A 26,296-nucleotide genomic window follows, 5' to 3' on the forward strand; every position below is an offset into this window, starting at 1 on the left:
AACTGGGAAACAAAAGGAAGTACAGCTAACCCCAGGTAGCCATGTTAACAGACTAAGGGACTGCAGAAAATTAAATGAGTAGGACAGTAACCAGAGGGGGAAAACATTAGCTAAAGTAACCAGAATGCCAACTGGGCAGAGAGCTCCTACTGCAGGGAAGAGATCGCTCAAATATTCACTGCCCGTATACCATCTTATTATGACCTCTCAGTAATCCTCAGGAGGCCTCCCGTATGGGATGGCTCTCCCCTACTTTACAGCTAAGGCAAATGAAGTGCTTCTTGTCAGGTGACTTGTTCAAATCCCAACAGAGGAAGTGAAAACCCTCACCTAGAATCTGGGTCACCCAAAGTCAAGAGCGACACTTCCTCTGTTTCCACCACGTGGATGTGAACGCCACCAGTCAACTGTACTCTTCAACTTGAGAAACAAAACTGAGAGGTGGCATCTTAGCAAAGGAAATTACTTTCCAGACATGATTCCAGGTGAAACCTTTGGTTTGTGCTCTTCCTCCCAGCAATTTAAAACACATTATGAATTTGTCAGCAGCGCCAAGGCCCACCACCCTTAGCATAATTAAAACCCACTAGGTTGGCTCACTGTGTAATGGCACCACGTGTGCTGTGAGAACATATTCACCTAAAAGCCCCCTGGAGGACACTAAACATTCACAAGCCACAATAAAACTTAGCAGAACATGTCAAATGATAAAACTTTTTATTAGCAGACGTTGTAACTCACCACTCAGGAATACTGTACTTAGATTCAGCCCCTACTGCTTTATGACTTTGAATTCTTAGAGGTGAGGAAAGTATCTACGGTGCATCAGAAAATCTCTTCTGGCTCAGAAGCCCATCACCCCAAAAGTGTCATTCCAGCCCTGAGGATTTTCTACTGCAGAATTCTGAGAGAAGCTGCATGTTCAAAGCCCCCGCCCCCAACCTAATAATCTTATTTTGCATGCTTCTCCTTATTGTTAACCTTTTAAGACTCAAATCCTATGTTTCTTCTTCTCTCCTGAAATACGGTAAGTTTGCTCCCCTCTTCAGCTTCTTCCCTCCAGCAGGTCACCTGCTGAAAGCCACATGCGGGCAAAAACTATCTGGTCAACGATAACTCAATTCCACCAGCAGAATAAAGAGGAGGAAATAGAAAAGGAAAAAAATAAAAAATAAAAAGTCAGAATTTACGACGAACTCCGAGCTGAGAGCAAAACCTATGTAGATCCAGGCAACCAAAATCAGAACTCTAAGAACTCTAAGGTAACACTTGTTTAAATGTTGCCCATTTTGCCCACGAGAAGTGTCTCCGAGGCCCTCATACCCGTACTGACCAGTCCGTCAGAGTCGCACACATGACACAAAACGAGCTCGCAGTGCTCTTACCAAACCGTCCTCCGTCCTCCGAACAGAAAGCTGGCCCCGCTCACCCCGAGCGCGCCGGCGGCACCTCCTCCGAGGCTAACGCAGGCCCGGGGGGCCAGCGGAACGAAGCCGGCCAGGCCCGGGTCAGGAAGGCCGCGCCCTCTGGGACCCGAAGACTGGAGAGGAGGTCCCAAGACAGGGGTTGGGGGGGACCTGAAGATGCGGGAGGACCAAAGACTGGGGAGGGGACCCGAAGACGGGGGAGGGAACCCGAAGACGGGGGAGGAGGATGGAAGCCGGAGCCACAGCAGCCCCACGGCGCTTCCGCTCACCACATCTGTAGAGACCAGAACACCGCTCCTCGCCTCTGCCCCCGGTACCGCCCTCGCTTCCGGCACCGCCCTTACCTTTAACATGAGGGAAATGCGTATCCACATATCCACGACTGCGGCAACACCTCCAGCGCCGGCGACAGTCCTGTCAGAATCCGCACGCTCCCCAGGTCGGGACGCGACTTCTCGGTCTTTCCACATCTGAGGCGAGCACCGCGCCAGCGGCCAGAAGGCGGCAGAGTCCCCCCCCCCACGATGAGAACGCGTGTCCGCTGTCAGGTGACCGCAAGGACTCGTCTGATTGGTTAAGGGAAGGGCCGCCTTTCTTCTGAAGGAGCGGAGGACTCAAATGCGTCAGAAGTAGCGCTGTTACTTGTGTTAAAACCTGTAAAGAAAAATGGTTTCTTTTCTGGCCTTTAAAGGAAGCCAACTACAAAGTTAATACTTGAGGGCTTCCAAGGTATTATGAATACTCTCTCACAGTGAAATTCTCAATAGGAGTTCCAGAATACTTTTTTTAAACTAAGAAACAAATGAGTTTACATGATAGAGCATTTGAAGATCTGTCCCTACCTGGAAAAGTGCAATAGTCTAGATGGACAAAACTTTTTCCTCAAATGCTCTTGCATTCTCTAAGCATACTCAGAATTACCCTAATAGTCATAAATAGAATTGAGTCAGTGCTTAGTACAGTGATTTGTTATGCTTAATATAATGCAGGTCATTCTGTAACTAACTGTTGCCTTCTCCCCTAGTAAATGAAAAATAATTTGAATGTAAAGACCCAAAGAGAAGCTAGCATTCACAATGAAAACCAAACTTTAGGTTTTAATAAATCTTTAATAAACATTCAGGTAAGTAAAGAAGATGAAGTCTACCTAAGTAGAAAAAATCTGAAAGAAGTTAATTAATGATATTGCCCTGGCTCTTTTGAAAGATACATATTCAATTAGGAAAAAACAAAAATGAACTACAACATCTTATTCTGTGGAGAACTTAATGATATGCAATTTAGCTCCTAAATCTAGATTTTATTCCAAACTAAAAAGATTTTATTCCCAATTTAACTTTATCATCTAAGATATCTGAGAGAAACATGCAAAGGTTTCAGTGCTGTCCTTGAATTTTCCATTTTTCTTAAATTCAAGAAAAGAAAGCAACATATAAATAGATAAAATAATCCTAATTGTTATATATAACTCTATATAACTCCCATAATTGTGACCATTTTGTTTTCAATGTATTTCAATCTAAATGAGAGCCTCTCATGTAGACTCAAATAACATTTTGTTTCCTAATATTCTAGCTGAAGTTATTCACAAATATAATTTCAAAAAATATTCTTGGTTAACCAGCAATTTTTATTCCATATATTTTCTTGGGTAATACTTTCTCAAGAATATTATGAAAATATATAATTTTGTTAATATTTACCCTAACTTCAAAATTTTAGCTAAGATAAGTTTAAAGTTTTTAGTTTCTTAAAGATTCTCCAAGAGATTTAGATGGAAAAATAAATCCTTTTTGATATAGTATGTTTTTTGTGGTAATTAATGTTTATAAATGCAATGACCACCTCACCTCCAAAAAAGGTGTTTTATGTTTTTTTTTTAATCAAAGATTTCCTGTGTCTGGTAATAATATAGCTCATTTTTCTATTTTTTCCTTTCTTATCCTCATTAATAAAAAACTAGTAAGTTTTGGACCCCATGCCATTTTGACATGTAGTTACAGCTTGTCCTTTTATAAAAGAAAATTAGAAACCGCTGAGTGTTGTAGATATTAATGGTTGTTAGAAATGTATAATAAAAGACTCTCTTTCCAGAGCATAGCTAAGCTTTTATGTCACTATTCATGAAATGACCAACGCATTCAAAGGAGAAGAGCACTGATCTCCAAGGCTAGGATGATGGACAGCGAAGAGGGAAAGAGAGGCTAAAAGAAAGCTGTTTGTCATACGTGAAGATCTAGTAACAGGCTTGCCGATAATGAGGTATTTTAGCTGATTTTAGAAAAAGAAACTTTTACTACGTGTGAGGTTATCATTCATGGCATCTCCAATCACCAAGGACAAATCTGCTGGATACCTTTAGACAACTGAATATTTTAAAAGCCCATTAACAATCCAAATTCCAGAAGGTAATAAATAGGATCTTAGGTAATGCCACAAAACTACACTTTTATTATTTCCTTTCTCCTACCTGCTCATATATATGTTACTCAAGTTGCAGGCACTAAAAGAATCATAGGTCTCTGCATTTGTTTTTGTCCTTTAACTACAAGTAAAGGAATCAAGCTCTGTGTTTAATAAAATATAGCATGAGCTTATTACAAGCATATGGAGTAGCTTCCAGAAACCCAGGGAAGACTGAAAATCAAGACTGACAAGATCCAAGAGTTTCTGGTATTGTGATAGGAGGAACTAACGGGCAGTCTCATTAAGATAACCTCGTAAGTAAGAATCAGTTCCTGATATTTTTGTTTAAATGTTTTTCAGTTCAAAATTCAAGTTCTGGAGAGAAAAAGCCATGTGATTATCAGAGGAAAGTGTGTGCATGACCTTATTTGTAAGGTTGCATGAAAAGGTGGACAGGTGTAATTACCCAAGGGGAATATGGAAGTAGTATTATCGAAAAAAAAAGAAAAAAAAATGAATCTTGGGAAGAAAAAAAGAAAGTTATGAGCATCCTTCAGATCTCTTTGAGTGTGTGTGTGTAATAATTTCAAATGCACAATGACTATTTACATACCGTCCCTGAAGCTGTGCATCTCAAACTGATACTGATTTGAACATGGCCTTTATAGAATATTTGTACCATCTTTGATCTAGCAGTACCTTAATATCATGTAGAAATATACTAATTTACCAGGATAGACTGTATGCTTTTCAGATTGAGATGATCTATCAATACATTAATCCCAAGCATATCATTGCTGAACTAAGATGAGTGTGGAATTTGGACACAAATTAATTACCAAGTAAATGCTTGAGGAATCTTTGCTGTCACTAGGCTGGCTTAGAGATACAGCCTAAGTATAGAAAGATTATAAAAGAAAGCAATTTTGTTCTTTGGGACTAAAATTATAGTTCTGCTTCTTTAGAATAATTTAAGAATTTGTATTATGACTGGAGAATCAAATTTTGCTTTTTTAAAATAGATTTGTAATTTACAGAGGGAATGAGATTCTCCAAACAATATTGCTTAAAATGTAAATAAATAAGAGTCCATAAAATAATCACCCTACAAGCCTGTTAGATGTATCAGTCATTCATCTATGCATTTAAGAATTAATGAGTCTTTTTTATGTTCCAAGTAGTGTTCTAAAAACAGGGGATATATTTGGTGGTGGTGGTGGGAGGGCACTCTGCCTTCATGAAACTTTAGTTCTACTGGAGGAAATAAGAAATAAGTGCACCCAGGAATATATGGTATAGTGCCAGCTAGTTGTATGTACCACGAAATAAAAAGAAGGTAAGGAGATAGGAAAAAAATAGGGTTGGAGGTGATAATGTGGAGGACAGATATTCTAGATGGAGTGATTAGGAAAGTCATCTCTAATTATCATTTGAATAGAGAGTACAATAAAGAGAACAGACAAGCACCTAAATCACAAAGATATTACCTAAACTGAAAGAATTGGTCAATTAGCATCTGATATGGCTTTGTTATTCTTTAAGAATTCTATCACCCAGGATCCTATTGGCTTATTTCTTTTGTTACCCTATAAGCTTTTCCTGGGATTTCTTATCCACTCAGATATTAATGATGATAAAGACAATGATGTGCAAATCCCTATCTGGTATCCTGAACTTCCTTCCGAAACTTCAGACTTTATATTCAACTAACTGATAGCTCAACAGGAATGTTCCAGAGACACCTGTTACACATCCTATTAATGCTAAAATAGACTATTCTCAACATCCTTCTCATACTCCTCTATGCAGTAACCAAATAAACCTGTAGCCATCCATGACTGTTTTTCTTCATGCAACTCTAAGCCTCTATTTATTTGCTCTTAAATATTTCTTAAATAAAAGAGTAAATTCTGTCCACTCCTACTTACCTTAAGTCTTTTTAATGTCTTACTTGAACTTTTGCAACAGCTTCCAAAATGGTTAATACGCTTCAATTGAATATCCTCGAGTGCGTTCTTACACTGCCCTCATTGAGGTAATTAGCCATGTGACATTGTTATGCTCCTTCTTAAAACCATTCAGTGGCTTCTTATTGTCTAAAGGATAAAGTCCAAGCTTCTTATATGACATGTTCATATAAGCAAGCCTAAATTTAGGCATGCTATTTTGATCAAATCTAATAAATACCTATTTTTTCAGAGTTCATCTTAAACTCTCAAAGACTTGTAGCAAAATCTGCCATGTCTTGAGACTTCCTTTTTGGATTCTATGATTTCGTATTTAGCAGACACTTAGAAGTGCTATATCCAGATTCCTTCTGATGGCTTTTATCATTTCTGTATACCATGCCTCCCTCCCCCATTATTCTTGCTGCTAACTTCCTTCACGTGCAATTATAATTTTAGACTTGCTTGCAGTCAATTGCAGCTTTGACAGAGAACAGGAAGTACCTAGGAGTCAATAACCTCGGGGAGCAGAGTTTGGTGAATACCGTGGGGAAGTATAAATGTCAAACTTATTTGCATTGAGTAGGGAACAATTCTGAGGAGCAATTCACCTTCAGATCTTTCCTAAGGAGTCAGGCTATAGTAAGACTGCCTGAAATTGCACACTTGCTTGATTTCTTCCCTACTTCCTCACCAGTTTCTCCAGGAGCACTTTTCTAATAAATTACTAGAACATGAATCATTATCTAAGGTTGGCTTCTGAAGACATAACCTATGACACCATCTTCTCCTGTTTTCCCTCACATCGCCTGGCTCTTCTTCGTTGTTCTCTATTGCCAGCTTTCCCTTCTCCATCCAACATATAAAGGCTGAGCTCCTCAGCACTTAATCTCAGATGCTTTTCTCACTGCACAATATGTCCTCTCCCTAGGCAATTTCATCTACCCCTACAGCTAATACTATGAGCAATTTTTTTTTTCCTTTTTCAACTTATACTTTCCTCTGAGCTTTAGACAATGTATTTAGCGCTCCCTTCAATATTCCCACTTGGATGTCTCATAGGCAACTCAAATACACATTGGAATGAAAAAATAATCAATCTCAACTCCCACATATAGGGGATCACACTGTGGAAGAAAATCAACCAGAGAATTGCTAGCATAAGAATCTATTAACAAAAATGATAGGCATGAGAAGGCTCCACAGGGGCAGTCAAACCTCGGGGAACAGGGCGGAAAGTTTTATGGGGCTAGTTTCAAGAACAGACAAACTTTTTACATGAATGAGCAGCCATTGAACAATCTGGTTTATATCAAGAGGGGTGGAAAGAAATGGGTAGAAGCTAATTTATGTGTGAGAGGACACGAAAGAAGAGCTGAATGATCAAATATATGCAAAGGCCACAACGGGAAAGTCTCAGTGTTTCAGTCTCCCACAGCATCCTCCCTCCTCGGTCCTCATGACTTCCCTCCACCGTGTTTGCCTCAGTCTAGAGCTGTTAGAGCAGGCAGATAGCTAGATGTGAGCAGAGAAAGGGGGATGCAGGCCAAATGGCAGGAACTGGGCAAAAAGGCGGGGAACAGGCCAAATGAAGAAAATCATACATCATGTAAACAACAGGGTTCCCTGAGCAGAATCCCTCCTCCCTTCAGGAAGGTGGGGCTGGGATGAAAACCAGGGAATATGACCCCCAAACCCTTCCCTCCCCAATTAATATTCTGCTCATTCATTTTTACACTCTGTGTAACCAACTTGCCAAGGAAACTCAGGGCAGCTGCTCACCTAAGCCTGCCCGCTCTCCCCTTGAGAGCGAACTATCCATCCCTTAATAGATCCTCACTTTACTTTCTGATAATCTCCATGTCTCGTCTCTGAATCCTTTCTGCAATGGGACAAGAACCTAGGCAGTAGAGCAATCCGCTGTATTTCTCCTGATTTACACTAATAATCTTCAGACGGGTCTATACATACTCTGAATCTTCTATGATTTATTTTTATAATGTTTTATTAAGTATTTAGTAATTATAAGATATTATAAAAGGCTAAGAAACAGATAAAGCTGAAATACTAAACCACTCATTTCTCCATCAGCTAGCTTAAGGAACCTCGATGTGCTTCTTCCTGATCCTATTCAATTTTATCTTCAGCTCGACATGACCATTATCTTGACTTTTAGTTTTAACATTTATTCCCATGCTGTCCTTAAAACATCATCATTTATGTCTGTATCTCTAAAGTATATTGTTTATTTTTCCTATGCTTATCTATAAAATAACACTTTGAGTATTATTCTATGACTTGCCTTTTTCAATCAAAATAGTATTCCTGATATGCATATATGTCATGCAAAACTGTTGTATAATATCCCATTGTACATAAATATAACATAACTTACCTATCTATTTTAATGTTGGCAGATTTGGGGGCATTGTTCCTTTTTAAAAATTAACTAATAAATTAATGAATTACTATTTAAAGATGTCATTTCAAAGAACATTTCTACATATGTCTTCTGATATGCACATGTAAGGGTTTCTTCAAATACAAGAGTAGAAACACTAGGTTGTTGGGGATCTAAGTCTTCAGCTTTACTAGTGATGTCAAATCCAAAGCACGTTACCAATTTCATATTTATAATCGTACCAATAATGCATGAGAAATTCAGCTGCTCTCATTTTCTTCAAGATTTGATAGTGTGATCTAATCCATTCCTCATCTAGCAGCTACTATGACCTTTTTACAAATGCAAATCTGATTAAGTCACCCAAACCCTGCCTAAAATCCTTTAATGGTTTTTCATTGACCCTAGAATAAACTCCAAAAGTTTAACATGTCAAAGGATTCTTTTTGTTCTGTCCTCTCCATCATTCAGTATTTTATAACACTCCCCATGCCTTTTATCACCACACTGGTCTTAAGTTTCTTTTTATTGCCCCAAGACCTTCAAACATAATACTGTTTCCTGGAATTCTTTTTCTCTACCTCTTTACTTTGCTCCTTTAGTCTTATGTTAAATGTCACTCTCTCAAGGAAGCTTTTCTTCACTTCTTAGAATTTATTAGGCCCTCTCATCAACTGCCATTATTATTCACTGTGCTGTCAAAATACAGTATTTATCACAAAAATAATTAAGAAATGTCATGTGTATTTTTTTAATGTGCCTGCTAATAACCTTTAGGATCAAATGAGGTCAATTAAAGTCTCTGGTTCTGTGGTTCACAAAATTATTTGGAGCAACCAGCAAATGCTTTCAATAGTCACTGCCCACTATACATGGTGAATGGGAACGACTATTCTCTACACACACACACACACACACACACACACACACACACACACACATTATACTTCATGTGAATTTTCATTCCAGAGTGTTGGGTTATTATTCAGCAAATATGCATGTCCTCTTTACATTCTCGATTCCCCTAACGTATACATGAGGAGGATATTCTTCTGTGCCATTGATATTGATGTTGGTCATGATCCACTTTGACCCATGGAGTGTGAAAGGTATGATGGAAGCTGAAACATGAAATGTGCTTGCCCTTTTAGGCATGCTGTCTTGCCTTCTACCATCACCATGAAAAGGATATGCTTTAGCTAGCTTGCTAGTCCCTTAAGAATATGCTTGTCACACAAGGCAGAACTGAGGCAAGTGCAGATCAGGCAAATACTATCTGATTCAAAGCCTGAGATATGAGTGATTCTTTTTTGTAAGCCACTGAGATTTGGTGGTTAACTGCAGGCAGCAAATGTTAACAGATGTACTAGATAAATTCTTAAAAGAGATGAAACTCTTGAAAGGACATAAAATTAACAGATTTAAGTTTTCTCAAGTAATTATCAATAACATAAAATAAATCCAATTTAAGTTGAGATAGAAATAGCTGCTCAGACCCTTTTCCCCAAAATAACTTAGATGAGAATAAAACACAAATTTAAACATTAGAAAATTTAAGCGGAGGACTTCTTTTAGACTCTGATTATCCTTTTACCTTATAAATCCTTTCATGCACGTGAGTATAAAACAATGAACCACAGCCATTGTGAGCTAGCTATAACTGACAATTTCTCTTAACATTTTAAGGGCTCGCTTTAAACTGAACATTTTCCATTAGATGTACAGAAAAGGTTATATAACCTTTTTTTGTGATGACCCTTACTTTTCAGAACGGAAATATAAAATACTTTTAACCAATTACCAGCTATTCCTAATGTCCAGATTTAGCTTTTTAGTCATAAAGAAAAAATGTCATTTAAATTTCACAGGTAGTCAGTATATCATAACTAAAAGCATATAGTTTAGGTCATGCAGATGACACAATTCAAATGCAAGATATATCTGCTAAGACTATTCCTGGTTAAAGTAACTTCTGCAGTCTGAAAGCTCCAAACTCTTAGGCCAAGGAGAGTAAGATTAGAAAAAGCAGTCTTTCTACCTCATCACAATATTAGGTTTATGCCAAAATTTGCCTGCTTTATTAGGAGAGTCAGCATCCCCTTTTCACAGGGTGGTGGTCTTCTGCTAGGATCCAAACAACCCTCACATGCAGAAATAGGGGATTTAACGAACCCTCATAAATGTTATGACCAGTCCTCCTGGCTATACTCAGTCCTTCTAGGAACAAACTTTTTACTCATGCCAGGCTGATTCTGTAATCTGATTCCAAATTAGGATTGGAATTCAGGGACAGATAATTAGATCTACTGTCTACACCTAGAAGTCAAGTGATGCAAACATGAGCAGTTTAAGGTGGTCATGTGGATTCTGAAGATGGAAAATGAGGTCATGTGCACAGAAGAAAGTCAAGGCAGTAAAGCAGATATGCAGAGACTGCAGATGGAGCTTCCGAAAGGCTTCTCAGGTCCTTTCACACCTTTACTAAGAAGCCTATGCACACGTATTTCTTTTCATATAATGGAAGGAGGAGAGATTCCAATACTAGGTTGTCCATTTGTCCATCTAACTTACCTGTGATCAAGTGAGCTATTTCACATCTAAACCTAACATCTGCCATCTCAACAACAGTCCATGAGAAAATGCCTCTAAGGATTCCAATTCTGGTTTTTTTCCTCCAAGCTGACATTCCCATGCAAAAACCTCACCTTTCTCAGCTGAATGTGCATTAGGAGATTGTGTACTGATGGTTATAACTATGTTGGTAGAGATGGAGAGAAGCATTGTAGTACATTCTATTGTGGATGTATACTGGGGGGGGGTAATTATTAAAACTAAAGATGTTTTTTATTTCTTTTTATAACCAGAAGATATTGCTATTGGACTGAACTGTATCCCTCTCCCACCCACCCAATCCATATATTGAAGGTCTAACTCCCATTGTGATGGTATTTATGGTGTTTGGAGATAAGGCCTATCAGGAGATAATGAAGGAAATAGGGTCTATAGGAGATCATATGGGCAGGGCACTGATCCTACAGAATTAGTGTCCTTATAACGAAAGACAGCAGGAAGCGCTCTCTCTCCATATATCCAAGAATAAAGGCCATGTGAAGATGCAAGCAAGAAGATGGCCATCAGAAACCCAGGAAGACAGTTCTCCCATCAGAAACCAGATTTACAGTCTCCTGGATCATAGACTTTCCAACCCCCAGGATTGTGAGAAAATAAATTTCTCTTGTCTAAGCCACCCACTATCTGATATTTTGTTGAGGCAGCCCACACTGACTGATACAGATATTTAACAAATTCCATGTGTAATAAAGGCTTATTTCTACCTGCTAGTCCCAATATTCACAGTGAAGCTGGATAACTGAACAACTTGTAAGTTGCTATAGCTCATGGCACATCTCCACTGAGATACATATTTTCCATGAAAAAACACACTGCTTCCATGGCATGCTTAAGGATGACATTTTTCTTGGACAAAGTCAACTTACACTGAATATATTACTGTGCAGAATTATGTCTGCCATTCTAACCTGGAAGGTACTGTCATGCAGAAAGAGAGAGAAACTCACAGACAGCAAGGTATAACAGCATAATGGGTGTGCTAATAGAGATATGGGTAACTTCCTATGGGAAGACAAAAAAGCAATTGATTAGAAATAAAGGGAAACTTTAAAGAGTTTTGTTTTTAATTTAACCTCCCTTGTCTGAAAAATAGGATTTGATGGCATTTAAAGTCCTCTGCTATTCTGAGATTTGTATTTTATTTATTACATCAGTGTTCATTTGCTAGAGAGAAGAACCAAAGAACAAATTAAGATACCCAGTAAAAAGCACATCTGAAAACCTGGGCAGAAGAAAACAGAGGTAAGAAGAAAAGGAAGAAACAAAGTATCTTTAACAGAAATTTTAATCACTAAATATGCTGTTACAGCATATTGTAGGTTGTAGACCCCAGCACATGAAGGCAGCAGGAACAAGTAGGGGGAGGGGGAAGAAATTGAAAAAAGTCATAGAGAAAGGATCTCTTGTGATAGTAAGTGGTTTATGTGTCTTGTTCCCATGGCGGCCTTTTCCAGGATGGAAACCATGTTGACTTCTTTTTTATGATCTCTGCCCCTAGGATAGTACCTGGCACATAATACGTATTAAATAAAATTCCAGTGACAAAATAATGAGTATAATAAAGTCCAACTACAGGGTTAGCTGAAGAGGGAGCCACTAAGATGAACTGTGCATCCAGATGAGACCATCAGGGGATGTAGATAGGAAAGCCCTTGCATGTACTTACTCTAAAGTCTACTCTACATAGTGATGATGGTCTGGTCCACATTATGCTTAGAATTCATGGTTTTAATTTCAGCTTTAATATACAGTCTTTGTAGGTCATGCTAATGAGTGTTCTTTTATTTCAACAAGTGAAATGTTTCTTTTACCAGGAAACCTATGTGCAGGAAAATGTTGATAGCTTCCTCTAATCGAAATTACATTGCTGGTTACACACTGAAGTACAGGTCTTACATCTACTTTTTCTATGATGCTAAGAATCATGACACTATTATTAAAATAGAGACAAAAGATTCTTCAGGTCAGAAAAAAACTGGTGTATGTGACTGAGGCAATTATGTATTACATTTCATCACCGAGTTGTCACTCTTGTAATATACTGGAGAGCACTAAAAGCTATTGTTCCCATGAATTATAACCCCAAATACCTCCACTCTGAAGATTCATTTTATCAGGGATCACAGTATTATACATCACCACTGTAATGCGTAACATATTTTCAGTGACATATCTTTATGGTATGCTATAGGCTAAAGTAGAGTAATTATCATTATAGGAAGGTTTTACAAGAGCTTTTATATTTTAGTTCCTATGTTCAAAGTTATCTAAGTTGTCTCTGTAATGAGAACGTTAAAAATGCTCATAGGTTATATTGAAAAATCAGTCCCTAGGGATTTTAAGCTATTTTCAAATTTTAAGGTCTTTCATGAGAAAAAAAAAATCATCAATAAAACAGTAAAAACTTTCAATGGATGCTCTTCACTTTATGTTGTTGCTTCAGCTTGGGCCAAGTGGCTATATAACAGAAAACAAAATAAAGGAAGAAAAATCTTAAAGATTCAGTTTTGCTACACTAAAGTAAATCATAAGCAACTGCAGAAGCAGCTGTTTAAATGCAAAAAAACTTATTAAATTCTCTATCAGGCCATACAACATTTAAACAGTGTCTAAATATTTTAAACATAGTAAGAAATAGATTTCAATAACTTATATGGATGGGCATCTCTAGCTTCTGAGTTAAATTCTGGCCTGGCTAGCCGTTAGTGGTTAATGAGAAGCGACGTGAGAGAGCCAACGTTCAGCACAGACTTGCTGTTTGGGGCTCAAGAGCCCAGTCACTTTATGCAGGTTGGTAGGAGACCATTATTATGCAGCCCTGGCAATCAGTGTTTAATCTGTTGATAGCCTTGACAGTTGTGGCCGAAGTATAATTGGCATGGGCCCTGGTGCAAAAAATAAATAAACTGGGTTGTGCACAAAACTAAACAACATAATTACCAACAATTAGACATTAATTATGAGGTAGCAGATTCTCAAACCTTTCTGAATCTGGCCAAAGCTAGACTTCATTATATTTTAATGTTGTGAACGCATCCATGTTCCTGAGATAATCAGGTATTCAGAAGGTGCTTCCTGTAGGTTTTGTGTTTCATAACGGATTATCATATCAGGAAATTAAATGTTTATATTTGGCAATGATCTAATAATTACAAAAAAGTGAGTGAGGTGGGATTCATGTTAATTTGGTAGTAATTTATCTACTTGATTTTATTGATCACTTATTAAACCACTGGTATACAAAGAAATTAAAAATTATTTTAGGAGTATATAAAACAAATCAAGTCTCATTGATGATTACGTTAAGAAGACAGGAACAGGTAGAGAAGCTCAGGACAAAAACAAGAGTTCAAGCCACGAGGAAACAGAAAATATGAATAGGACAACTACCAATACTGAAACTGAATCAATGAACTCTCAACAAACAGAAGTCCAGGACCAGACAGCTTCACAGGTGAATTCTACCAAACACTTAGAGAAGAGTTAACACCTATCCTTTTGAAACCATTCCAAAAAATTGCAGAGGAAGGAACACTTTCAGACTATGAGGCCACCATCACCCTGATACCAAAATTAGACAAAGATATCACAAAGAAAGAAAATTACAGGCCAATGTCACTTGAATATAGATGCAAAATCTTCAACAAAATACTAGCAAACCAACTCCAACAAGGCATTAAAATGATCACACACCATGAGCAAGTGGGATTTATCCTAGGGATGCAAGGATTTTTCACTGTCCACCAATCAGTCAATGTGCTATATATACCACATTACCAAATTGAAGAATAAAAACCATACGATCATCTCAATAGATGCAGAAAAGCTTGTGATAAAATTCAATACTGACTTATGATAAAAACTCTCCAGAAAGTGGGCATAGAGGGAACATACCTACAGAATGGGAAAAAATATTTGCAAATGATGCAACTGACAAGGGGACTAATTTCCAAAATATACAAACAGCTCATACAGCTTAATATCAAAAAAACAAGGAGCTCAATCAAAAAATAGGCAGAAGACCTAAACAGACATCTCTCCAAAGAACACATACAGATGGCCAACAGCCACATGAAAGGATGCTCCACATCACTAATTATTAGAGAAATGCAAATTAAAACTACGATGAGGAATCACCTCACACCAGTCTGAATGGCCGTCATTAAAAAGTCCACAAATAATAAACATTGGAGAGGGTGTGGAGAAAAAGGAACCCTCCTACAATGTTGGTGAAAATATAAATTGATGCAGCCACTATGGAGGACAGTATGGAGGTTCCTTATAAAACTGAAAATAGACTTACCATATGATCCAGCAATCCCACTCCTGGGCATATATCTGGAGAAAACTATAACTCAAAAAGACACATGCACCCCAATGTTCACAGCAGCAATATTTACAATTGCCAAGACATGGAAACAACCTAAATGCCCATTGACAGATGACTGGATAAAGAAATTGTGGTATATTTACACAATGGAATACTACTCAGCCGTAAGAAAGAATAAGGTAATGCCATTTGCAGCAACAATGGATGGACCTGGAGGTCATCATTCTAAGTGAAGCCAGAAAGAGAAAGAAAAATAGTGTATGATATTGCTTATATGTGGAATCTAAAAATAAAAAAGACACAAATGAGCTTAGTTACAAAACAGAAACAGACTCACAGACATGGAGAACAAACTTAAGGTTACTAGGTGATTAAAAAGGGTAGGAAGGGATAAATTGGGAGTTTGAGATTTGTAGATACTAATTAACCACATACAAAACAGATAAACAAGTTTATACTGTATAGCACATGGAACTATATTCAATATCTTACAGTAACCTATAATGAAAAAGAATATGAAAATTAATATATGTATGTGTATGTATGACTGAAACATTCTGTACATCAGAATTTGATACAACATTGTAAACCAACTATACATTAAATAAATAAATAAATAGGACTAATGGGTCACCCTTTCGATTGCCATTTGTGATAATGGAGTCTGGAATTTACTCAAGAAATATTCAACATTGTAAAAGGGCTACACTTCAGTAAAACTTAGAAGGCAAAAAATATTGATTATCAATTCTCTATGGATTGCCTTTATACATTTTATTATTGATTTCTAATTTATTTGACTTGTGGTCAGAGAATATACTCCGTGTGATTTCAGTTTTTGAAATTCACTGAGATTTATTTTATTGCTTAGCATACAGTCTTTCTTGATGAATGTTCTGTAAATGCTTGAAAAGAATATGTATTCTTCATTTTGGGGATATAGTGTTCTATAAACATCTGCTAAATAAAAAAAATAGAGTTCGAGTACCTTCTACCATAACCAAGAAACCTTGCCTACATTAGACCCCAGAGAACTGTCACAGCACACTGCCAGCCACAGCCTTGATACTAAGTTTATACTATTAGATGGGCATGAAAAAGTATTCACATGAAAAATATTTTTACATATGAAATATTTCATTATTAATTTTAAATGTCCACAGCATCCCTTTGGGACATGAAGTGTGTTAACAGACTTTCCTCCTGCTTAGAAAACACAGCAGAAAAACATTAGCAAATTTCCACAGCTTAGCTGTATATGAATAAACATTTCCTTATCCTATTTCCTCTGATCTGAAGACCTGAGACAGTGATCTGTGAGTTCTCCCATCAGCCAGTCATGGTACAACCCACCTGTTCTATTGGCGTGTATTCTAACTACTTGTGACTACAGGTTATTCTGTGCAGAAGACCACAGGTAAAACGAACATCCATGCTTGCCTGAAGGAACCCACCTGTTCTATTTTATTTTTCACTTCAGTGCATATTAATTTGTTCAATTACCTAGGGAGTGTGCACCCTATTCTCTGAGGGAAATAAGATACACTTTTTAAAATATCTTAGTCCTTCTGATTTCTCCACCTCACATTCACTCTTCTGGATTGATAATTAGTAATTACATTTATCTATTTACTGAAGCTATTTTTAAAAGTATTTGAAGTGGAATATTATTTTCTGACTTCTGTTTCAGGTTCTCTTATTCTATTTAAGTCTCACAGAACTTGCAAGTTATATAACATAACGTCCCTATTTGAGTCCTCATCCTAGACAAGGCAGCACTGGATATTTGTGAGCATTTCCCATTCCTTGGAAGCTTCTCTTCCCATGAATTCCACAACACTATATTATTCATTGGATAAAAATTGGGTGACTTATCAATAGTTACCAGCATAACTGATGGGTCGTTATCATTAGATTCAGAGCCTTTCAATTTGACAATAATCTACCTTATTTGATACTTTCTTTGTGCATTCTAATCTTATTTTTTCCAGATTGTTGCATGCACTTTTATATTCGTTTGCCTTTAACCTTGCTGTTTCCAAATCTGGCAATATCTTACTTATCTTAAACTTTATTTACTCTGTTAAAGTCTACTCCATACCTACTATACAGCACTCAGCAGACAGACTAAGCCACTGGCCCATGGAAACAACAGAGAATGGATTCTTTGTCTCTATAATGCCTAGCAAAAAAGTTTTGGCATACTAGAAATTATGGAATGTGTGTGTGTTTGTATAGTTTTTTAATTTGATTTCAACTTAAAGTGCATATGTGTCTCGGATCTAGAGAAAAGTGGGTCTAAATACTGAGGTGTCTGAGGCTGAGTAAGATACAGGTAAAAGAAGCAAGATAGCAGAAACAGACAACAAAAATCATGTCTCCCTATTGTTTAAGATGGTTTTTTCCTCATAAATAGCATATACCTGGGTTAAGGACAATCCTCATTTGAATGGGGTATCCAAGGTGTTTACAGAAGGAAACCTGCCTCTCCTTCAAAGTTAGAGAAACTACTAAATCACAGTGAATCACCAGAGAAGGGGAAAGATGCAGATCATCTTGAGTGAAACTGTTCATACTTAAGGGTTTAAGCCACTAGTACAATTTCATATGATTACACTGAAATTAGTGACGCAGGGAGGAAACGGTGTGGATTATAATATACAGGCAGGCTACCCATTATTAGGACAGTGTAGAAGCAGGTACAGAAAACTAAATTGGTTCTTATAAGACAATATCTGAGAGACAAAACTAAGGCTAAATCTCAAGTCTCCGGATTTCACAGCCTTATTTCCCAACAGAATAGTTATTGGGTTCCAGTGAGAGCAAAACAAAGGAAAGAGAAATATTTGAAGAACTGAGCTAAAAAATATATAGTAAACAATGACAACAAAATTCATTTTGAAGCCTTTCATGTGTATTCATACCAATTTAAGAGAATGATAAAGTGAATGACTAATTAAACAGTATGCTTTTCAAAGGCTTATTGGAAACACTCCTTTTTTGGCATTAAAAAATTGTGCTCTCCTGAAAATGTATAGAAACAAATTATATATGCAAATCAGTGTCTCAGTGACTGCTTAAAATCAGCAGCACTGACCACTTGTGTTCCCAGAAGGAAAGGCACAGAGCTAATTCACTCTGCCTGAGACTGAGTGCACCTACTGCGTTTCAATTTGGGGTGCAATTATATGTCTGTGCAAGTCTTCACATGCCAATTATTGCACTTCAAAAGATCTGCATGTTACTAGCAACTCTGAAACTGAAGAGGAAAAGGACAGTACTCTCTAAACAATGCAATTAGAACAGTATAGGCAATCAACTTTGCTATTTAGTATAAAGTTGAAAGCACTAAAGACTGAAGTAATAAATATTCACAAACACTTCATCATCATACAGAATTGCAGAACAGCGACACATTTTTAATACACAATGCAGGCAGTCATATCATTAAACTTAATGGCATCTGAGAAATGATGAAACGCTCATAGCCTTGAGCTTGTAATGAGATAAGCTTGTAGCCTGATCAGCTTGCATACAAATCATCTCATCTGAATAAAATTAATGTTCAATTTTTATATCTTTCCTCAAGCACTGCTGAGCCCCCCTTTTTATTTTATGAACAATTATAGAAAGGAAAATAAAAGTGTAGCCATGATATGATTTATCAGTGGGAGGGTCTATAATACGTGACATTTTAAGTTCTTATATCTGCTGCTAAATGTAAGATTTCTTAGGTACTAAAAAAATAAATAATGAATTCCTTATGTTAAATATAATGTGAGAAATCTTTTAAAGCTTCCATGTTAATATAAAAATGTTTATGCTTTAAAGTATGTTTTCACATTCCAAAATAATAACATACTAATATTTAATGTTAAAATGATTGACATTCATAAATTTAATTGGATTTTTCTGAAAATTGATATTCCCTCAAATCCTAATTTTAAAATTATAACATTAAAGGAGATATGCCCTTTCAAATCAGTCAAAATAGGAATACTTGATTTTCATTTTGTGACTAAAATTTGCATTCAGTATTTTCAATTCCAAAGTAAGTCATTTCCTTACATGCTTTTTGAAGTGAATTAACTGTTACAGGTTTTACTTAAAACAGCTTGCAGGACACTGCTCTCTTCCCTGAACATTTCCTACTAGTAACATTTAGCATCCCATAGCTATGAAAGTGCAAAAAGCACAAAATCTCAATTTCCATTTCAAACCTGTACTGGGAAAGAAAACTGCAAAAAGCTAAAGTAGAAACTCCTTGTGGGATAATTATCTTAGACCATAATTCTTGAACAGGGGCCTCAAATTGTGTTACGTTCCCTCAATACATGACTTGTAGTTATTTACAACATCAATATCAAATTGTATCTCCAAAAGTAAAATTATCAAGAACTACCACAGTTCTCAATAAAATGGAGATTTAAAGCATTCATAAATTGAGAGTATTCAGGAAAAATATTTAGTTAGTAAGCTAAGTTAAAAACTCAACACTTCTTTCTCAAATCCTCCTACTTACTAACAGATATTCACCTCATTTTCTCCACGCAGACGTCTCCTAAATGACAAACTTGAGGACTGAGGTAAAACATAAACTGTACACAATAAGGCCTGGCAAATAATACATGTTCAGTAAGTGCTGGTTATTACTCAGAAGTATCCCTGCACTTCAACTCCCTCTTGCCAACCAAGAGTCTACGTGTTACTTTTCATACGTGTTTTTGCAAGTGGAATTCCTTTAATTCACAAATCATAAAATTTACAGATTTGCAGTCAGAATTCCAATGTTATTCGGCCCCCCTTCTTCTTCAGAGAAATTCCAGAAATCATAGATATGGCTTAGGTAGGTTGTGGCTTATATAGGTTGTGTCAGAGGTCCCCAAGACAGCCTGATAATTGTCTAACAGGACTCACAGGACTATTCAAAGCTGTTATTCTCCTGGTTATGGTGTATTACAGAGAAGGGATGCAGCTTAAAACCAGCAAAGGGAAAAGGCATATGGGGCAAGGTCCAGGAGAAATCAGATGGATCTCCAGGCGCCCCTCTTAGTTCAGTCACAGTCTCCCACCAGTGATGTGTGACAGCACGGACAAAATGCTACCACTCTGGGAAGCTCACCCGGGCAGTTGGGAGGGGGGTGGTATCTATACTTTTAATGGGGGTCAGTAATGCAGCATGTGGTACCTACAAGACTGATACAGAGTGGCCCAAGGCCTCAGACATATAAAAACATTCTTATCAAATAGATTTTCCAAGGGTTCAGAGTTACGTCTCAAGAGCCAGCCAAAGGCCAATGCTGAAGATTTCTTTGTAATGTACAGGTTTTGCGAAATCCAGGCCTGCTGAGTTAACCCTATTCTGCCCTGAAATATCAAATGGAATTCAAATCAGGGGACCAGGACACAGAGAAAAAAATTTTGGCACCATATGAAAAGACTGGTGAATGAATACATCTATGCATTTTATTAAAATAAAACCGTGTTTTACCTAATTATAACTTTTTCATAATATTGTTTTAATTTGCTTTTCTGATTAATTGACCAATTTTCATGATTCAGTTGCCTTGTTCAATAGTAGGCATAACTGATAGTTCTGGCTTATGCCCTGGTTTATGAGTTGATGCTCTGGTTCCCTGAATGGAGCCTCACTTTGTTCCTGCCACTAAGACTATTCTGTAACCTTTTCTCCAAATTCCTGCGTGAAAATCATGAAAATTCTAGGCCGCCCCAGCTCTGTGCCCTGACTAACAGGATCCTGCCTGTTTCCTAGGCTCACGGCTCCTAACAGGTTCACACAGGTCAGGTTCAGCAATCCTGCTAACACCGACCTCCTGCTTGGACTCCCGAGAGCCCGCCTGCACTGCCTCTCCAACTTAAGCCTCTCCATCTCCTGCCACATCAGATGGGACTTTTTTCAACTCCATGTATCTTTCCCTGAAGCATATGCCCTACAATAGTAAGTTTATTTTGTTTCTAGGTCTTTCCATGGCTTCTGTCATGGTAGATCTCACAGGGTTACTCTGTTGAGAAAGAAATTTATTTCTTATTCACATAACATCCATTCAAGAAGTATTTAGGGATTTAGTGAGTGGTCAGGTGCTCTTCTAGTGCCAGGAAATATGTGAATATGTAGTTCTTGAGCAGTTGAATGTCTATGTTGACATATACATTTGCATTAAGACGTATGCACACACAAGCAGTCCCAGTCTTTTTTCAGTTAAGAGAAAAAAAAATCAGTATGTTAGAATTGACTTTCTCATTAGCACTTCAGCCATTGTCATTGCCATCATTCGTCTTTTTACAGTCTCCCATGGGTCTTACAGTGCTTTGCCAGCTCAGATCACGTTTCAGTCCTGTTAAAGATACCATACCCTGATTCTGACAGTACAAACTGTTACATTTCCTACCTACAGTTTCTAATCTGCACCAGTGACTGTAGAACTAATACTTTTTGCCCCTGCAAGCTCCTAAGTATGGTGGAGAATACCATATGGTTCTAGCTTCTCTGACACTAAAAACAAAGAATAAAAAAAAATGAATTGTCCTCTCTCAATACAAACAGCTTAAATGCAACAAGTACAGGACCTTTAGTTCTCCTACTCCTGGAGGGAATCTCATGAATTCACTGATATTTAGATCACTAGAGAAAAAAAAAAATCCAACCTTGAATTAATATATCAGCACACACTAGACAAATATAACCCCAAAAAGCATTTAATAGATTGTCCATGAAGTAAATCATGGAAGTATAAAGCTAAAAATTACGAAACATAGTACTAAATCTTCTGAAGACTCAGTTTACATTCTACCTTCCATGTTTAATTAAAAGTCACAAAGGTAGTTATTTCTAAAATCATTGCTAAAGAGTCAAAACACTCAGGGACATTGTGCTGTAAATCAGAAACTGACACATTGTAACTGACTGGACGTCAATAAAAAAAAAACTCAACATGCTGTGTTTTCAGTATGAGCGTTCTTCCTTTTTCTGAGAATAAACATTATAGACTAGAACAGATTCTGATGCAGGTTAAAACATTTTATTGATGTAGAATAACATCCATGTATGTTGAAAAGAAAAATGTCTTAAATAATAGGGATTCATATTTTAAATTTAAAAAATTTTTTTTAATTCAGCACATTTACTACCATGAAGAAGTACTTATTGATGTTGAGTATTTCTTGAGTAAATTTCAAACTCCATTATCACAAATGGTAATTGAGAGAGTGACCCATTAATTCTGACAATACATTTAAATGTAATTGCAATTGTAGTCACAGCCAGAGAACTAGGAAAAATAAATGAATTGAGTATTTTAGTGGACCCAGCTATTTCTGCAAGAAATTCACTTTTTTGAGAGCTTAGCTTATCTAGCATTTCTTCTGTGTCACTCATTCATTCTTTCTGTAAATGTATGTTGAGTATTTACCATGTGCCTGGTCCTTTTCTGGACACTGAGGACACTGATAGATTAGACAGATAAAACAACTGTTCTTATGGAGCCTGTATTTCAGTAGAAGCAGGACCAACTAGTTAAAAAAGTGTGTTGAGTTCTGAAGAAAATAAAGTGGAATGGTGGTGATGGAGAGTAATTAAAGAGTGCTAATTTAAACTGAGTGGTCAGGGAAGGCTTCAAAGATCCAAATAAAAGATGATCCTGGGATGGATATTATGGGAAGAGGGATGAACTATTGTCAAGGTGGGGAAGATTTTAGGGAATTCAGGGAACAGAAAGATCAATGTGACTCAAGGGCAGTGAGTGTGTAGCAGAGATTGTATGAGGTGAACTTGGCAAGTTAGTCCCGAGCCAGATCACAGAGCCTTCTAGACAGGAGTGAGGATTTTGTATCTAAGTGTAATGGGTAGCAACTGGATGGTTTCGTGGGATGTGTGTAGAAATGGGATGGTAAGGAGTTAATGCTGGAAGCAACGGTGACTAGTTAGGCAGTCATATCAGTGATATAGGTGGGAGGTGATGGTACCACGGAATAGAGGTAGTATTAGAAATAGTGTGAAATGGAGTCATTTATAATATTGTTTAACTACTCTAAACAGAAAATGATGGTGGTAGTATGTTAATACAGAGGAAAAGGAATAATCAAAGGATCAATAATGCCTAGATCTGAGGCTTGAATATATGAAGAAATGATTAGCATTATTTACTGATGTAGAAAGCCAGGAAGGAACAGGTTAAGTGCACATGTGTGTGTTTCAGATAGGTTAACTCTGATGAAACTACTAGACAGTCAACTGGAAATGCTAACTTGGTTAAAAAAAATGTATTTAAATAATTATATATTATCATGTTAAATAATAAAAATTACTTATACTACATATGTGAATGTGTATGTGTGTGTGCATTCCAAATTTGGTGAAAAAGGTGACAGGAAAATTGTCCCAGACATAAAACAGACAAAAGAGATTATTTTGTTTTCTCAGTGTGGTACAGACTTTATCTTCCTATTAATTAGCCTATTTTCCAACTCTGTAGGGACAGAGATTAACATGCAGATTTGTTGTTATTGCTGTTGTTGAGTATATATGAATATAATTTCTGTCTAGTGGAATAGAAAAAAATAATTTTTTGCCTTTTAAGACATTTATCAGTTTTGACTCTAATTCAGAAATATGATCCTAACATTCCTCTATTAAATTGCATATTATATATACATTCATATACACATACTTAAACATAAGCATTCAGCTATTTTTCATATGCTCTTTGGACCAACTTTAACATCCTGTCATTAGTTAATACGCAAATAGAATCTTTCGCATGTGTTTATTTTATATTTGCATGAGGTTATTAAATTTATCTTTTTGAAAATTATAATTAATAGATGTAGTGGTTAAGGTTACATAGCTGGAAACCATTGGCATATAGATGATCACTATAAAATGGGTGAGACTATGCAGAAATAATAAAGAAAAATATGTGAGAATGGTTCTGATTCCAGAGTATAGGGGGAATACATAGATATGTGTGTGTGTATATATATACACATCTCATTAAATGCTCAAAAAAAGCTATGAGATTTTGATATCTTCATTTTTAACTGAGTAAATTATGGTTCCAAAAAGCTTGAGTTAACACTCTCAGAATTTCACAACTAAAAATGTTAGCAAATGTAGCCCTGGTTAGTATGACTTAAAATTTCATTATTTTTTTTCCCCACAAGAGCAAGATAATTCACCAGACGAAAATAGCTTAATTTGTTATAGAGCTAATGGGCAATTTAGTCAATATCCCTTTTCTTTATTCCCATCCCCCTCCTGGTGTGTATGATTGCTGTAATTTTGGCTCTGCATACTGCAAAACTATCTCTTAACCTATATTATCTTATCCAAAGGAGTTCCTTCAAAACTGGTTTAAATACAGATCATGTTGGAAATGCAAATACTATCATGGCATGAGGTAATTTAGTCCAGGCAAAATATGAAAAACAAGCTTACGTATATTGCAAGATTTTTAACATGTATAACTAAGTTTTTTTTTAACTAAAATAATATTCATGAACTAAGTAGGATGATTAAATTGCCCTCCTTATGATTTATGACTTTTCTTTATATAAGTATATGCATCATAACCACTGATTAATACTAAATCTAAAATTATAATTAATTATATCCATGTAGGATTTAAAACATGATAATTTTAAAGTGTTACTTCTTCAAATGAAAAAAATCAATTCACAATGAGATTAAAGGCAATGAATAAAGAATATACTATATAATACAAATTAAATAAATGTCACTATTGCTTTCATATTCACTATGCTCTTTAATATGCATGCTCCTGTTACGCAGGTAGACAAAAATGATTTAAGAAGCTTAGGAAAATTATAAATCTACTTAAATGGCTTTAATAATTCAGTGATAAAGAATATCAAACAGAGGAAAAAATTTTTGAAGGGGCAAGAATAGTTAAAGGTGATTGAAAATGATAATGAACTCATCACTCATATTGCTCAAATGAAAGTTTAAAATATAATATAAATTTTACTGACAGTGGTACATTTATGGTATCTGCTGGATCACTGAGCATACATAAATATCTCCTTCTGGTAAACCACAACTGCTTGAGGGCGAGGATCATGATATTATTCAACTATGCATTTCCAGAGCATATGGTGAGCCCCTCAAACACACATTAATGTATTATTTTCAGTATCTGTGTCTTATACATCATGACCATCACCTTCTAAATCTTATTAGAATTAAAAAAAATATAAAATTCTTAACAGGATAAAATGAGAATTTTGACCATTTTTACCTGCTAGAGATATCTACTAAATGATATTTGAAACAGTTCTGTAATAGGAAAATAAAGCAACTTCATGGAGAAATTTGGCTGCTCTAAACTAAGAATAAAATATTAAAATGTATTCATTGAAAGTATTGAAAAAGAATGTTTAAAACAAATAAATAAAATGGAAAAAATTATATAACTTATATTTCTTGGTACAATTATTTTACAATTATTTTATTTTAAAATAATCAACAACATAGAACCAGATACTGAGGGTCTGCAATCCTTTATGCCCATTTAAGAGAATCGTAAACAGCTACATAAAATGTAAAAAAATAAAAATTCAGCAAATTTTATGGAAACAATGAATGCAATATGTAAACCGTATCATTAAAGAATACTAAATATTTTAAATTTATTACATTCATTCACAAAAATATAATGGAAGATTTTAAGGTTTTTAATGTAAGATGCTAGGTCAATTAATATTATGGACAGCGAATCGTGTTATTTTAATGCTATGAACTGGAAAAGTAATTATTGGTAAAAAATAAATTAAAATTGCATAAAGGCTAAATGAATTATTTGTCTAAATGGCTTTTTCACACTAACAATAATTACCTGTCCTACATGTTTCATAATTTTTGGGATAGTCTACTCGGATTTCCCACAAATGTAGAAATCAAACTTCCTATTTTGTTCTTAAACATCGTGTTCTTAATCCTTAGGGAAAGTGTTTTATAGCTATCTAAAATGGCTTCATGTCTGCCATTCATCCTGAGGTTCTGATTCAGCAGATAGGCCCTGACTGAGATAGGCCCTAGTAATCTTCATTTTAATAAACATCTCAGACAAATTTGATTCAGAATTTGTGTGGCACCCTCTGTAAGATCTCTACAATTAGT

At 36.2% G+C, this 26,296-nt stretch overlaps 1 long non-coding RNA gene across 1 annotated transcript in view; it reads right to left on the reverse strand.

The window, feature by feature from the left end:
* The window catches only part of LOC135319844 (uncharacterized), a 150,026-nt gene that overhangs the window by 10,680 nt on the left and 113,050 nt on the right, over positions 1 to 26,296 (reverse strand). The window contains exon 3 of the long non-coding RNA XR_010378742.1: positions 1,772 to 2,081. This is a non-coding gene — a long non-coding RNA (uncharacterized LOC135319844). The remainder of the gene's footprint in view (positions 1 to 1,771; positions 2,082 to 26,296) is intronic.

This window comes from Camelus dromedarius, chromosome 33 (assembly GCF_036321535.1).
Source record: "Camelus dromedarius isolate mCamDro1 chromosome 33, mCamDro1.pat, whole genome shotgun sequence".
NCBI classification, from domain to species: domain Eukaryota; kingdom Metazoa; phylum Chordata; class Mammalia; order Artiodactyla; family Camelidae; genus Camelus; species Camelus dromedarius.